This window comes from Pantherophis guttatus, chromosome 3 (assembly GCF_059756535.1).
Source record: "Pantherophis guttatus breed Tessera chromosome 3, ASM5975653v1, whole genome shotgun sequence".
Classification (NCBI taxonomy): domain Eukaryota; kingdom Metazoa; phylum Chordata; class Lepidosauria; order Squamata; family Colubridae; genus Pantherophis; species Pantherophis guttatus.
In genome coordinates, this window is record NC_142065.1 from 47,721,583 (window position 1) to 47,735,304 (window position 13,722).

The following is a 13,722-nucleotide window of genomic DNA, read 5'->3' on the forward strand; positions in this document are numbered from 1 at the left end:
AAGTGAAAACATAGTGCTCTTTGGTACTAAATTCTGCCTGAAAATAAATCTCATAGAAAATGCTCTATAAAATAAGCTGAAAACCTGAGGAACAGAATGAAAACTGAAACAAAAAGAGGTAAAAGCAGGCACCAGAGCTGCAAAGAACCTAAGTGACTCTGAAATTGAATATTTCTCTCTATTTCCAATATTTAGCTCTATCATGGATAATATCACTATTATGATATCCTGCAAACTATCTTCCCCATGCTGCATTAGTTTATGACTATACAGATAGAGAACCAGATATTTGCTATGAAAAATGGGCACTCCTAATTTCTGCTGTTGCTACTGTTGTTATTTTGCTCCATTTACTAGAAAGGTAGGAATCAATAAATCAAAAGTTTCATTAGACTTCACTAGGACCAATCTGTTTTATTTTTTCAATTTCAGCAAGTGAGAACAATTCCCTTTCAGCTAAATAACCCACACAGAATTATTAAAACTATAAGCAGGAAGGTTTCTTATGCCCGTCAGATATTTCAATGTACAACATTGTTGGAGAACCCAAGCTTGACCCAACTTTCCTCAGTCTGGGTATATTTCTTGGGATTTCAACACTCAGAATTCTTTAACATGGCCATTGCTGAGAAGTACAGAATACAGAATACAAGAGTTGGAAGGGACCTTGGAGGTCTTCTAGTTCAACCCCCTGCTCAAGCAAGGAGAAGACTAGACTAGACTAGACTAGAATCGGGGGGTGAAATCCAACAGGTTCTGGAGAACCGGTAGTGGAAATTTTGAGCAGTTCGGAGAACCGGTAGCAGAAATTTTGAGTAGTTTGGAGAAGCGGCAAATACCACCTCTGGGGTGGGAATGGAGATTTTGCAATATCCTTCCCCCAAGAGTGGGGAGGGAATGGGGATTTTGCAGTATCCTTCCCCTGGAGTGGGGTGGGAATGGAGATTTTGCAGTATCCTTTCCCTGCCACGCCCTCCAAGCCACGCCCACAGAACCAGCAGTAAAAAATTTGGGATTTCACCACTGAATAGAATAAGAATAGAATGTTGTAAGTCTGAGAACTGAACTCCACATATCAGAGAGGGATGTTGATTCCCTCTGTAAATTTTATGCTAAGATTTAGGAGCAGTTACTACCACTTTCCACTCACAACCTACACAGTCAATTTAAAGTTATACCCAATTAAAGCCACTATTACACAAAACAAGCTTCAGGTCATATGACTGTGAAGAAAATGCTAGAAAACAGATGGACAATTTCTCAAGATTGTGCAAAAATCACAACAGCATCAGCCTGAGAAAAATTCTCATGGTTGCATTCTAGAGAACCTCTTTTCATATCCTCCTCAATTTATTTTAACCTTTCAGAATATCTAGGGCCAAAGTCAACTGCCATAAATGACAGCTGAACAGATTGATAGTGATCTCTGCAGCTGTCTTTTGGGTTTTATGCTGATTTTCACACAGCTGTTTAAAGTATTATCAACCTGTCTTTTTCCCATTTGTGTGGAAAATATATAATTCTGGGAAACTTGGCAGAGAATGAATTAAGACACCAGCATAAAAGCAATGCAGAGAAATTCAAATTGCTTTATTTGAATAAGTGACTTCATATATGGGATTGGGTGTTTTGAAATATTAAATAGGTACACCTGCACCTTAAAAATTAAATTCCTACATACCTTCTCTAACAAATGCTGTAAGAATAGGTGAAATAATTTAAATAAGTGAAATAATGTATTTAAAAATTGCTTTCTTACATTAAGAGTTTTTTCCAAGAGACTGATATTTTGACTGCTTGAGAAATAGAAACAGCTGCCTATAATAGAGCTTACTCTATATTTTTATTGAATCAAATTATCTCACAGTGTTATCAAAGCAGGTCTTAGAAATCAGAGAAATGCCCACACAGTCTAATTTAATTCTATTTGCTGCCCAAAGTCACTTGTTGGGATGGGCAACCCACATAAATTTGATTTAAATAAATGGCTGCTTTCCCTCAAATTATGATCAAAACAATAACACAGATAATCAGATGACTATACTGAAAATTCTCACATCATGATATGCTATAATGGGATATGCTCATATCCCATTTATGGTTTTGTGAGTCGAAAAAAGCAAATTATACCAAAAATGATATATTTAGATGAAAGTATTTATATATAATGTTGAGAGCTGTCTATGTAATGATTATAAGATCCCCAAAAGTCATCCCTCATCCCTGACTTTTCCAACTTTATATACCTGTGTCAGAAAAGATCTGCATTTTTCTTTCTTTTATGGTCCCTAGGCCACTTCATCAGAAGAGCAATGCCATCCCAAAAGTTAGCTGATTCCCATACTGAACCATAGGCAAATATATTATGGTCTAGTATGGAATATGGGGGTGGGGTAGAGTGGGGACAATAAAGTGTCAAGTTTGAATGTAAACAGTGACTAGCTTTGCTCATGAATAAAGTTGGAAGTTCACTCTAGTTTATCAGCGAGGTACAGAGAAAAGTTGATAGAACTGCATGTAAGGTCAATCAATTTCATGGTCACCAAATAAACATGAAAACTTTCTTCAGCATACAATGGAAGAATGGGAACAGCCAAAGGGTGAAACAACTCCTGTCTCTCTTCAAATTTCATCACCTTATTTGGTCAAGCAATATTATGAACACTTACCACCAACCTATAAATATTTGAAGCTCGACAACCTGCATTTATGTGCTATATAGTAAGTTAACATACATTAAAAACTTGCAATTATTTAATTTATTTTGCTTCATTTATATATCTAGACTGAGAATGGGTTGGGTTTTGGGGTTGGTTTTGGGGGAGAGGATTGCAGCAGTAGGCTGAAAGCAGCTGGTAGAGCTGTGGTGCTTCCTCTTCTTTAGGGACAAGTAGGGACTTGTCTGCAATAAGAGGGAGGTGGTGGCTCAGTGGCTAAGACGCTGAGCTTGTCAATCGAAAGGTCGGTAGTTCAGTGGTTCAAATCCCTAGTGCCGCATAACGGTGTGAGCCACTGTTACTTGTCCCAGCTTCTGCCAACCTAAAGCACGTAAAAAATGCAAGTAGAAAAATAGGGACCACCTTTGGTGGGAAGGTAACCTTTGGCACCTTTGGCATTTAGTCATGCCGGCCACATGACCACAGAGACGTCTTCGGACAGTGCTGGCTTTTCGGCTTTGAAACAGCGATGAGTATCTCCCCCTAGAGTCGGGAACGAGTAGCACATATATGCGAGGGGAACCTTTACCTTTATCTAAGAATCACAGTGCTATAGAGGCTGTTAGGTAAAACCTAAATATTACAAAGAAAACATCTATTTTGAGTGCTTTATTTTGCTAAATTCAAATCATGTAATGTTAGTACATATTATATCCCTGAAGATTTTATTTTACTGTCACATTGGATTGGAAAAAATGGCAAGGAAAAAGCACCTCAGAACTCTAAGAGTTTGTCACTGGGAACTTTAAGAAGTCTAAAAATATTTCTTCCATACTATTCACTACTCTTTTAATCTCTGAAACATTTTAGAAATAAACATTACTAAAAGTTTCATACAATACTGGCTGTCACACTATCCTCTGACTTATTGCTGAAAGCATTTCACACAGGAAGTTTTTCTCTTTGGTTTTCCTAATAGAATGTCACCAAAATCAAACCATTTTCTATATGATGCACAAACACAAAGTGGAGGTGGGGAGGGAGGAATGAGGTTAGATATCAGGATTTCATTGTAATTTTTCATAATCAACCCATATTTTGAAATGACGGTGTCAAAGAAATGGTTTGTTCTGAGTTTTCCTCAGAAATAACATTCCATATTTTTTTTTCTTTAGTATTTTACCAGAGAAAAATGTTTACAAACCTCCACTGGTACACTGCCACCTCAAAAATCTAAAAACAAAAAGGTTTTAGTCTTCTTCAGGATGATGAGCATAGTAATTCATCTGTCCAACAACTTCATATGATTGGTTTTAATTTCCATGATCCTAGCTCAACAAACTAATTGTTATATACTACTGTGGCTTTTATTTATGAAGACTAAGCAAACTAATTTTAATGAATACACAAATAACTCGGGACAGAACTGATGTTTCCCAAGAGAGTATATGGATTTGTCCAGGGATAAGAAAACAAAAACCTTGGCAGAAAAAGAAAGTGAGCACATACTCTATTCATACTTCTCCACAGCTCTATCCACCAAGCTCCCTGCAGCTTAGAGCTGTACAAGTTTCGATCTCTTAAGATCATCACTTCAACTTTCTGCTGTCAGAGCAATGAAAACTTCGAACAGACCCTTAAAACATTCAAGAGCCTGATTCCCGGCAGCTCTCATAATGCCTTGTTCAGGCAGAAAAGGTCAGAATAATGGTTCTGCATAGTAACCACCTGCATGTCAGTTTCTGTGATAGATGGAATGCGCCTCTGGATTCTCAATAGCCACACAAATTCAGAAGACTTGTCAAACTTTCCTCAGAGATCCACATTCCCGCCCCCTCACAATGCATGAAGGCCGGGCAAGAGAAGGAAGAACCTTCTTGAGCTACTAAAAGCCGCTGGCCTCAACATAGACAGACAGACAGACACGCAGTGCAGAAAAAAATACATTTTTGTTTTTAATCCAAAGCAAGCTCTTTTAAGGAAAGATTGAATGTTTCCCAGTGTTTCGGGATTCTATGCGTGAAACAGGCACAAAGATGCTGAATTTACAAAAAAAAGTTACTATGATACTAAACCATCTGAAGACACGGCCAGGACCCTGAGGCAGAGTAGCAATCTTCAAGGAAGGTAAAGGCTCTCCTAAAGCATGAAACTATGGAATTATCTAAAACATGGTTTAGGAAGAGCCTCTAACTCTGCCAAAAAGAGATTATACAATTTTGCTGATGGCTATTGTGACACCTATGTATTGTCTCAGCCCCAAAGGCAATAGTAATTATGGAAGCATATATGGGAAAGTGCTATTGCACTCGTCTTCCTGTGAGCTTCTTATAGACATCTGGTTGGCTACCATGGAGACAGAATGCTGGACTTGACTTAAAATGCTGGACTTGACAGCAGCGCTCTTCTGTTCTCTTGAAGGCATTTTCTGAAAGAGGAATCATTTCTTTGCTTCCACTCTCCATGTCCCCAGGTTTATATGTTATTAATAAGAATCACTTCAGTGATTATTTATTATTTTTTCTTTCTGTTTCTTATTGGAAAATAATAAATCTAGCAGCATCAGGAAAACAAGGATGATTGGAAGAAGATGAGGAAAGAGGATGAAACTTCATACAATCTGGAATGAAAGACTTGTTTGTAAACTTCTCTGGGGCTATATTTATATAAACATAAGCAAGGCAAGCACAGTCTTACCTTGTCGTTCTCTTCTTTTTCTAATAGGTTGAAACATGTTCAGTGAAGTCATAAAGTTTCTCAAAGCTCTCTTTCCCTCCATTTACTTTAAGGATATACAGTGTCATATTGCAAAAAGACAATAGGCCTTCCAGCAAAATGAAAGGAACCAGTAGGTCATTAACAGAGATACATATTCCACTAGACTTTATAGGGCCAATCTTTTCTCTTCTTACTTTAACTCCGTTCTCAGCAAGAATAATCGAATACTTTTGTATTCAAATAACCTTGGCATAGCATTTGCAAACCCTACAGGAAGATGGTCTGCTTTCTATTTTAAAGCACTCTCAAAGCAATGGTATTGAACATGCAATTTAGGATTCAAATCATTGGGAGGATACAAATTTGTATATTCCTGTTTAAGCTACTCAACATAGCTTTTCTCAATCTGTGAGCCCTCCAGATGTACTGATTTCAACTCCCAGAATTCCCTAGCTAACATGCCAATGCTTATAAACCTGGGAGTTGAACTCCACATTAGCTACACAATACCAAGATTGTAGAATGATGATTTAGCTCAATAAAATAATTTATGTAAGAATGGGGAGGGGGGAGGATTCCCACTGGAGGTAATCTATATGCATTTTGCTGCTAAGATACAGAAACAGGTTTTACCACTTTCTGCTCACACCCTTTTGCTGCCACGTCCAATACCTGTATCCAACAAAAGTTTCTTCACAAAGATAACTTGGTGAACGTTTATCTCATGAAATAAAAACAGAAATACAGAAAACATCTGTAAGTCTGTTAGGCACAAAAGAGCAATAATTATCCCCCTGGGTCCTAAAAGTATTTAATATAAAGGTATGCTAGAGGTTCTCTCTTTTTGTCTCTCTCTTTCTCACACACATACATTTCTCTCAGATACACAATACTGGCTGTTCTATATGCCAGTTAATTATCCAGTGTAAGTCCCAAAGGTGCTTTTTGAAGAGGCAACTGGACTTTCTTGTTTTTCTTTGAAGATGTTTCGCTTGTCATCCAAGAAGCTTCTTCAGCTCTGACTGGATGTTACATTATTTTGGATGCCAAACGTCTTAAAAGAGAAACATGAAAGTCCAGTTGCCTCTTCAAAAAGTACCTTTGGAGAACTATGACCTGAATGACTGAGAATCTCCATATACATTATCCAGTGTACGGAATGACATTATCAAACACTGATAAACCAAAAAATCAAAAACTGGTAAGGCTGTTCCCCACCATCCTTTCTTATTCTCTTAGGATACTTTCTACCACCTCAGTTTCTTCTGTCTTTTGTCTGAACAGTGGGACAAAGATTCAGCCAAATCACTGGACTGTAGTTCCTATCCTTTTTTTCTTCTTCTAAAAATGACTTCAGAGTAAATACACAGTACATAAATCCTTTAAGCTTTTACAGTGTATAATTGTCCATTCATTTTTAAAATAAATAAAAAAGGCTTTAAAGACCCAGGTGTTTCATGAAGCTTGGAATTCATCAAGGGAGCATCTGCGTGTACACTGATGATGGTGGGCTTCATGCTAGGAGCCAAGCAATGCAAAAAAAAAAAAAAACCCACACCATTCCAAACAGACACCTTCTAAATGTATTGGACTAGTATAATTCCTAGCCAGTATGCCAAACGCTGGCAGGAAGCACAGCCTATGGTGAGGTGAGCTTTGCTAATCACTGAAACTTCATTATGGTGACTGTGAAACAAATGTACTCGTGCTTGTCCCTGAGGACTTCAGAAGCACTTACTACTTCCATTTTTTATTCATTATTTTTATAATGGTTTATTGTTATCTAGAGTCCAGTTGCTTGTAGTCTACCTATCTGGTTGTAGAAACAAGCAGAAACCAACACAAAGGGGAGAATAACAACTGGAACAATGACATTAATCCTATTATGAATTGTGTGGGATAGACATTGCTAGCAACATATCCAGTAACCTGCACTAAAAATCCATGGCTTTGGAAGTCAATCCTGCAAGGCATCAACAGAGGAAGCATTAAGAGAGATGTTGAGAAAAAGACAGATATCTGTCTGTCTGTCTATCTATTTAATTAATACAAAGTAAAATAAAGAGAGAAAAAGGAGGAAATAAAAGAGAAAGCTATAGTGCAAAAAGAAAAAAAGAAAATAGAAAAAAGCTATAAGGAAATGGCTTTTGGGCATTTTATAGCAGTTAAGTACAACTGTAGATTTATATTATCTAAACTTACATTGTGGTTACTATATATAATCTATCCCAGGGGTCACCAACCTGTGGGTCATGGCCCACTACGAGGCCGTAGCCTATTTGCAACTGGGCTGCGTGAATAGGGGGACAGTGTACGTGCACAGCCCAACTCATGCAAGTGGTGGGTGCCGGTGCTCACAGCCCCATCTGCATGAGCGGTGGCTACTGGCGCTTGCAGCCCCACTCGTGCTCGCAGTGGGGGGGTGCGCCTGCTAAACCATCCTCTCTTCCCTCCCCCTCCCCCCGCTGGGCCGCCAAACCAGAAAGGTTGGAGAATGCTGATCTATCCTATCTAATCATCAAAACCATAGATCATAATCATTTTTTTCTTTTTTCCTAAAAGTCCATATGGGATTTCCAGTCAGCAATAAATGTCTTTTTTCTAATCAAATAGGTCAATTTGATCACCTTAACAGGTCCCATCATTTTTACCAACCATATCTCCATTGAGTATTGCCAGATCTTTCCATCATTCTGCATGTATTAATCTTGCTGTGGTTATCATATATAAAAACTAAGTTTCATGACTTTTCCAAAACAGTGTAATAATAATAATGGTCTAAGGGAGAGGACCATGCATATAAAATAAGTAGAGGAGTTTGGGAAAGCAAGACAGCTTCAAGAGAGAAATGGTTAGCAGTGTTTTCCCTTGTGAGTTTTAGTTTGTTAATGATTTTATCAGTTCCCAAATAACAACATTTAAATTCTATATAGAGTACAATTTCTTTTGGTAAGGTCAGTTAAACAGATAATAAATAAGCATGTCTTTTGATGATGCATAGAACAAAAAGAAAATGGAAAGCACTGGCTTGGTGGCTATTCTTGTGGTTAGTCTAGAAACTCTTTGGGAATTCTATAAAAAAACCCTTTCCCTATAACCAAGAAGTTAGAGATAAATTATGAACATGTTGTACAATTTAAGAATTTTGTACGGTGACTCATTCTCTCTTTAGTACTATCACTTCTCAATAAGTAAGTTAATATAACTTTCTGGTTTTAAATTTGAGTAAAATGAAAAAGAAGGAGAGAAGGGAGATCAACCTGTAGAAATTTTTTAAAAAAAATATTTTTACACTGGACAAGATAGTTCCCCTCCTACGCATATTCCAGAAGATCTGCATTTGGCTGTCAACCAAACCAGATGGTACACCCATAATACAGGATGTCAGTAGGAAATTTAGTATTTTTATTATTGGCAACAGCATGTTTGTGGCTAAGAGACCCAGGGAATATAATGCCACCAGAGTTGACAAGGGTTAAAATTTTGACCATTTTTTCCCTGTTTCCAGAGGGGTTGAGTATCAGAGGCTTAATCATCTATTTCCTCTAGTTTCCTGCTGATAATCAGAAAGTGCAAATAATGCAATCTTCAGGAATACCACAGTTCCTGTCCTATATAATTTCCAGCTGTGAATGAAGGCAGTACATGATTGAATTTGCTCCTATTCTTGCACATATACTGTGCTTGACATGAAAGTTTTTGATATATAGAATATTTTCTCTCCCATAACTGAGCAATCAACTCATGTAACTCCTGATCTCCAGACTAAATTTTCACACAAGATTAGTCAAGCCTGGTAGTAAATAGCACTCTAGTTAAGGGCTAGAATATTCAGTGAGGGTTAGGAAGGCCTTCAGAAGGAATCTTTAACCTCTTTAAAAGAATTATCACCTCTGCAGTAAGAAATTATCCTGTATTGCTAATAGGTAAAAGGCAAGTTGACATTTGATAGATGGACCTTCCCTCAGCATGGAGTTATAGGAGTAGATAGAAATGGGGTCAATAAAGCAACGGGGGAGTGGAAGAAGAGTAGCTATTACTGCCAGCAGGTGAATCATGGCTTTATTTGCTGACACTAGCTTCACCCAAGGGAGAGGAGAAAGTTTTTCATGTCAAATGACTCACGGCACTCCACAGAAGCAGATACCTTTGACTTGCCTCCCCCCTCCCTTTTCTATCCCATTTCTCGAAATCAGGCAGGCTCACAGAGAGGAATCTTTCTACATAATGTTAATTCTGAATAAAAGTCAATACCAGGTATTATTTGTTATTGTTGTCAAAGACTCTTAAACCTCTCTCCTTACATGAAAGTCCAGCATTTCAGATTATTTTGTTTATTTTTATTTAGATATTTTTGTAATTTGGTTTAGTCGCGTTGCAATTATTCGACTTGTATTTTAAATGCATGATTTGAAAAAGATCATTTATAAAATGGAAAAAGATCAACCTATCTTGAGACAAGAGGGTTTTTTTTTAACGGAACAAAACAATGTGAGGATACAGAGAGGCTCCCATGATCAGCAATAAATTGAAGCCAATGGAAAGAAAAGTTAACTTTGAACAAAATGAGAAATTCCACTCTTGGATGCCATTTGGTTCACTAAGCTACCTTATGTGGTATTTCAGAAGCTCTATTCATTCTATTCATTTACTGGAGAGCATTTCTGAGCTTCTGACAGCTTCTCTCATCCCTCACCTCTTTCTTGAAAAGGGCATTGGACAAGCAAAAGCATTTATTGGATCATTTACTGTATATGTAAACTTCAAGAGCTGACTGCCTAAACATTTCAGCTTCCCTATGTCCTTCCCTTTGGAGAAATGTGAGGCATAAAAAAGCCAGGCTCAGGAATTTGGCAAATTAAGAGGCCGAAGGCTTTGCTTCTGTTTAAGGTTATAGTGGGCTTAAGTAGAGGAAGACAAGAAAAGAAAAACTGAAATAGGTAAGAACTGGGCACTCACATTCCTGGCAATAGAGACTGCTTGGCTGGGATTCAGCAATGTAAATTGTCCACAGAGAACTCTTATATTTTAATAGTGGAAGACAGAAACTGTCCGCAGACAGCTTGAATCAGCAAAATGCACTCAATAATTTCCTCATTACTCACAGGAAAGTTTCTGGGCTTCCCATACAATTCATCTGAGCAACATCCAAGTCTCCCATTTGGTACACAAGATAGCTAATCTTGAGAGCTCTATCCAGACAGCAATGTCCCCACGGCTGATTTAGTGCTTATTCACAGCACTGGAGATGAAGTACATGTCAGGGAAGAGGCAAACTGTGAGAAGCAGTAAATGGCTGTTCCACCAACTGAACTTCACAAACCATAAACCCCAGTGCAGCAGAGTACACTGGACCACACTGCAAATATTGAGGTATTATTGAAATATTGCTGGACTATAACCTCCATAATGCTAAATCATACTGGCTAGGGATTATGAGTGTTAAGGCGCATCTGGAGTGCTCTGATCTATTATGGTTTCCTTCTTTCCCCAGGAAAATGCATATACTGTAATAATAACAAAGTGTGGTGCATGTAGGCATAACATCCCTTCTCAGCCACAACATCACTTCCTGTGATATTGGGATAATAATGATAGCCTTTAAGTGCAAGAATTGGCAGAATCATTTAAAATATTTTTAAATAAGATACCAAGTTTAGAAAGATCATTAATTCCCTGTCCTTGCTGCTTTTTAAGGGGATACAGTACATAAAAACTTACAGCAGTAGCATTCACTTTCTACTAAAAATACCAAAAATAATACAAGTAAGCTGCATCTCCAGTTAGAATACACACTCAAGTAAATTATAGGTATGATTTCTTTCATAAACCAAAACACTGAAAACTGGGAATTGGATGGCTTTTTGAAAAAACAAAAAACAAACAAACAAACAAAGGAATAATGAAGGAACATATTATCTTTTATCTCTACTTCTAAAGTGCCTGGAGGGTTGCCTTAGAAAAATCAAATAAAAAATCAAATAAAAAGCAAGGTAGCTAGGGATTCTGGTTTTTCCAAAAGACAAGGTCAGTTGCTTTTCAGCTTAAAGGTTGAGGATTGCATTCTGCAGGAATAACCTGCTGGAGACTGTATTATATGCCAATGGCAGATGAAAACAAACAGTAGTTGAGCAGAGAGCAAAAATGAGTGGGGGCATAATTTTTTCTTTTTCCTGCGCTCTTCTTCTTACTCCCTTCTTTTTGACCTGCTTTTATTTTTTTTCCACACAGGAGAATGTTAGAGAAAAGACTTTCCTGAAGTCTGACTCGCTTTCAAAGGACTTTTGAAATTGTCAAAGAAGTATATAAAATTAAAACAAAAGCTGTTATAGCAGTGAGATTACAAATTGCCCAAACTGATTTAAGGCCCATTTAGTACTTTTAACTAATTTCAGCCCATCCCAGATGCAAAGAAGTCTGAAGAGCTGCATGAATAAGAACTACAGACAAATGTAATTTTTTTTGCCATGACCATAAATATGTAGGTTTGATAATGGAGCAGAACTCATTAAGGACAGAAGTAAAATAGATGAACTTTGGCTCCTCCCAGTCATTATTCAAATATTGAAAACAAATTTCTGCAGTGAATCAGCTTTTAATCCATTTGGAAACTTTGCTCTTATTGTTCTTTTAAGAGGGAAAAAAACTCTGGGGAGAGAGGATATCTGTTTTAACTATCAATCCTATGCTTTCATCAATCAACTATCAATCAATATAAATTATAAATTATTTAATTACATTAATAAAGACACTATTGTTAATCGCAGTATTAAATTACTACTCATTTATATTTGTTTACAGCTTTTTGACAAATACCACTCCTGTTGGTATACCATAAAAACTAAAAGATATAAATAATAAAAGCATATTAAATTATTATATTACTGTTAAGGGAGAATTTCAGATTTACTAAGTTTTAAAAGGCCAAATTGAAAATATGTATCTTAATTCCTTTGGATTGAGGAGGCCATCAGCACTAAAAATGAGGGTGGATCCTTTCTAGAAAGGAAACACAGTCCACTATCTGGGAAGGATGCAGGAAGGTATCCTTTCTGTCAACGAGTGTGATTTGGGTAAGAGGGGATGTTCTCATAAATACTTGGGTTTGTTTATCATAAAACAGCCCTAAAGCAGAGGTGAAATTCAGCAGATACTGACAGGTTCTGGAGAACCGATAGCAGGAACGTTGAGTAGTTCGGAGAACCGGCAAATACCACCTCTGGCTGGCCCAGAGTGGGGTGGGAATGGAGATTTTGTAATATCCTTCCCCCAGGAGAGGGGAGGGAATGGGGATTTTGCAGTATCCTTCCCCTGGAGTGGGGAGGGGATGGAGATTTTGCAGTATCCTTCCCCTGCCACACCTACCAAGCCATACCCATAGAACTGGTAGGGAAAAATTTTGAATTTCACCCCTGCCCTAAAGCCATTTGAAAGGCTTAAATCAATGAATAACATGCACTGAGAGCCTAAAAGGCAACTAAACAATCCAGATGTTTTTTTAAAAATATTTTGGAGTGATATGAGCTCAATTTCATGCACCTGTTATGGTCATGTTTTATACCAATTTCAGGACCAAAACAGCTCAGCGTCCACATTTTTCAAACAACTGGTCCATAAAATTGCATGAAATCTGAAGACAGCCCAGAATTAATTCTCTTGAATCACTATAGAAGAGACCATCAGCACAGTGTCAGCTCTTTGTCAATTTTTCATGGGATAGGAGAAAGAATGCCAAGTTACCAGGAAGGCCTGAATCGTTATTCAACCCCTGCTTAGCAATAAGTACTTCATCTAGCAGCTTTCCAATCTATTCTCTACTCCCAGGGGTTACTGCCTGACCACTTGCATTAGTCCAAGTGCCATGTGGGTCTGAAGGTGAAATGGGGTATCTCTATGGAGATATGGAGAGGAAAATAAGGATGAGTCAGGCTTGATGAGACAGCCAGGCTGGACCATAGCCCAACCAGTGGTCTACCCCCAGATGTATATGCTCAACACTTGGCACAGGAAACACATGCTTCAGTGATCCAGATTTGGCATTTCCACCAGGACAGCCCTCCTTCTCTAATTACACCTTAGGATTGTCTTTCCCTTGCCACTTCCTGTTCCCAATTGCAGCTGTGAAATATGCTAATCTGCTGCTTACACTACAAAACAAGCGAGCTAATAATAACCTGCAAGTTTTCAAAGTGCACACAGAGAAAAGGGCAGAAGTTGGTGTTTCACCATTCCTAATGCAGCTGCCTATCCACACTGGCTATCCCTTTTATGACTGGATTTGGCCCGTTTTCTTTATAGTACTAATGCCTTCTCTCCAAAGGACATCTCATCATTCTAATTGAAGGAC

The 13,722-nt window shown here is 37.8% G+C and overlaps 1 protein-coding gene across 8 annotated transcripts in view; it reads right to left on the reverse strand.

Annotated features, from left to right (window-relative positions):
- Nucleotides 1-13,722, reverse strand: part of ATP2B4 (ATPase plasma membrane Ca2+ transporting 4) — a 170,170-nt gene that overhangs the window by 60,979 nt on the left and 95,469 nt on the right. The gene's annotated exons all lie outside the window — the stretch shown is intronic.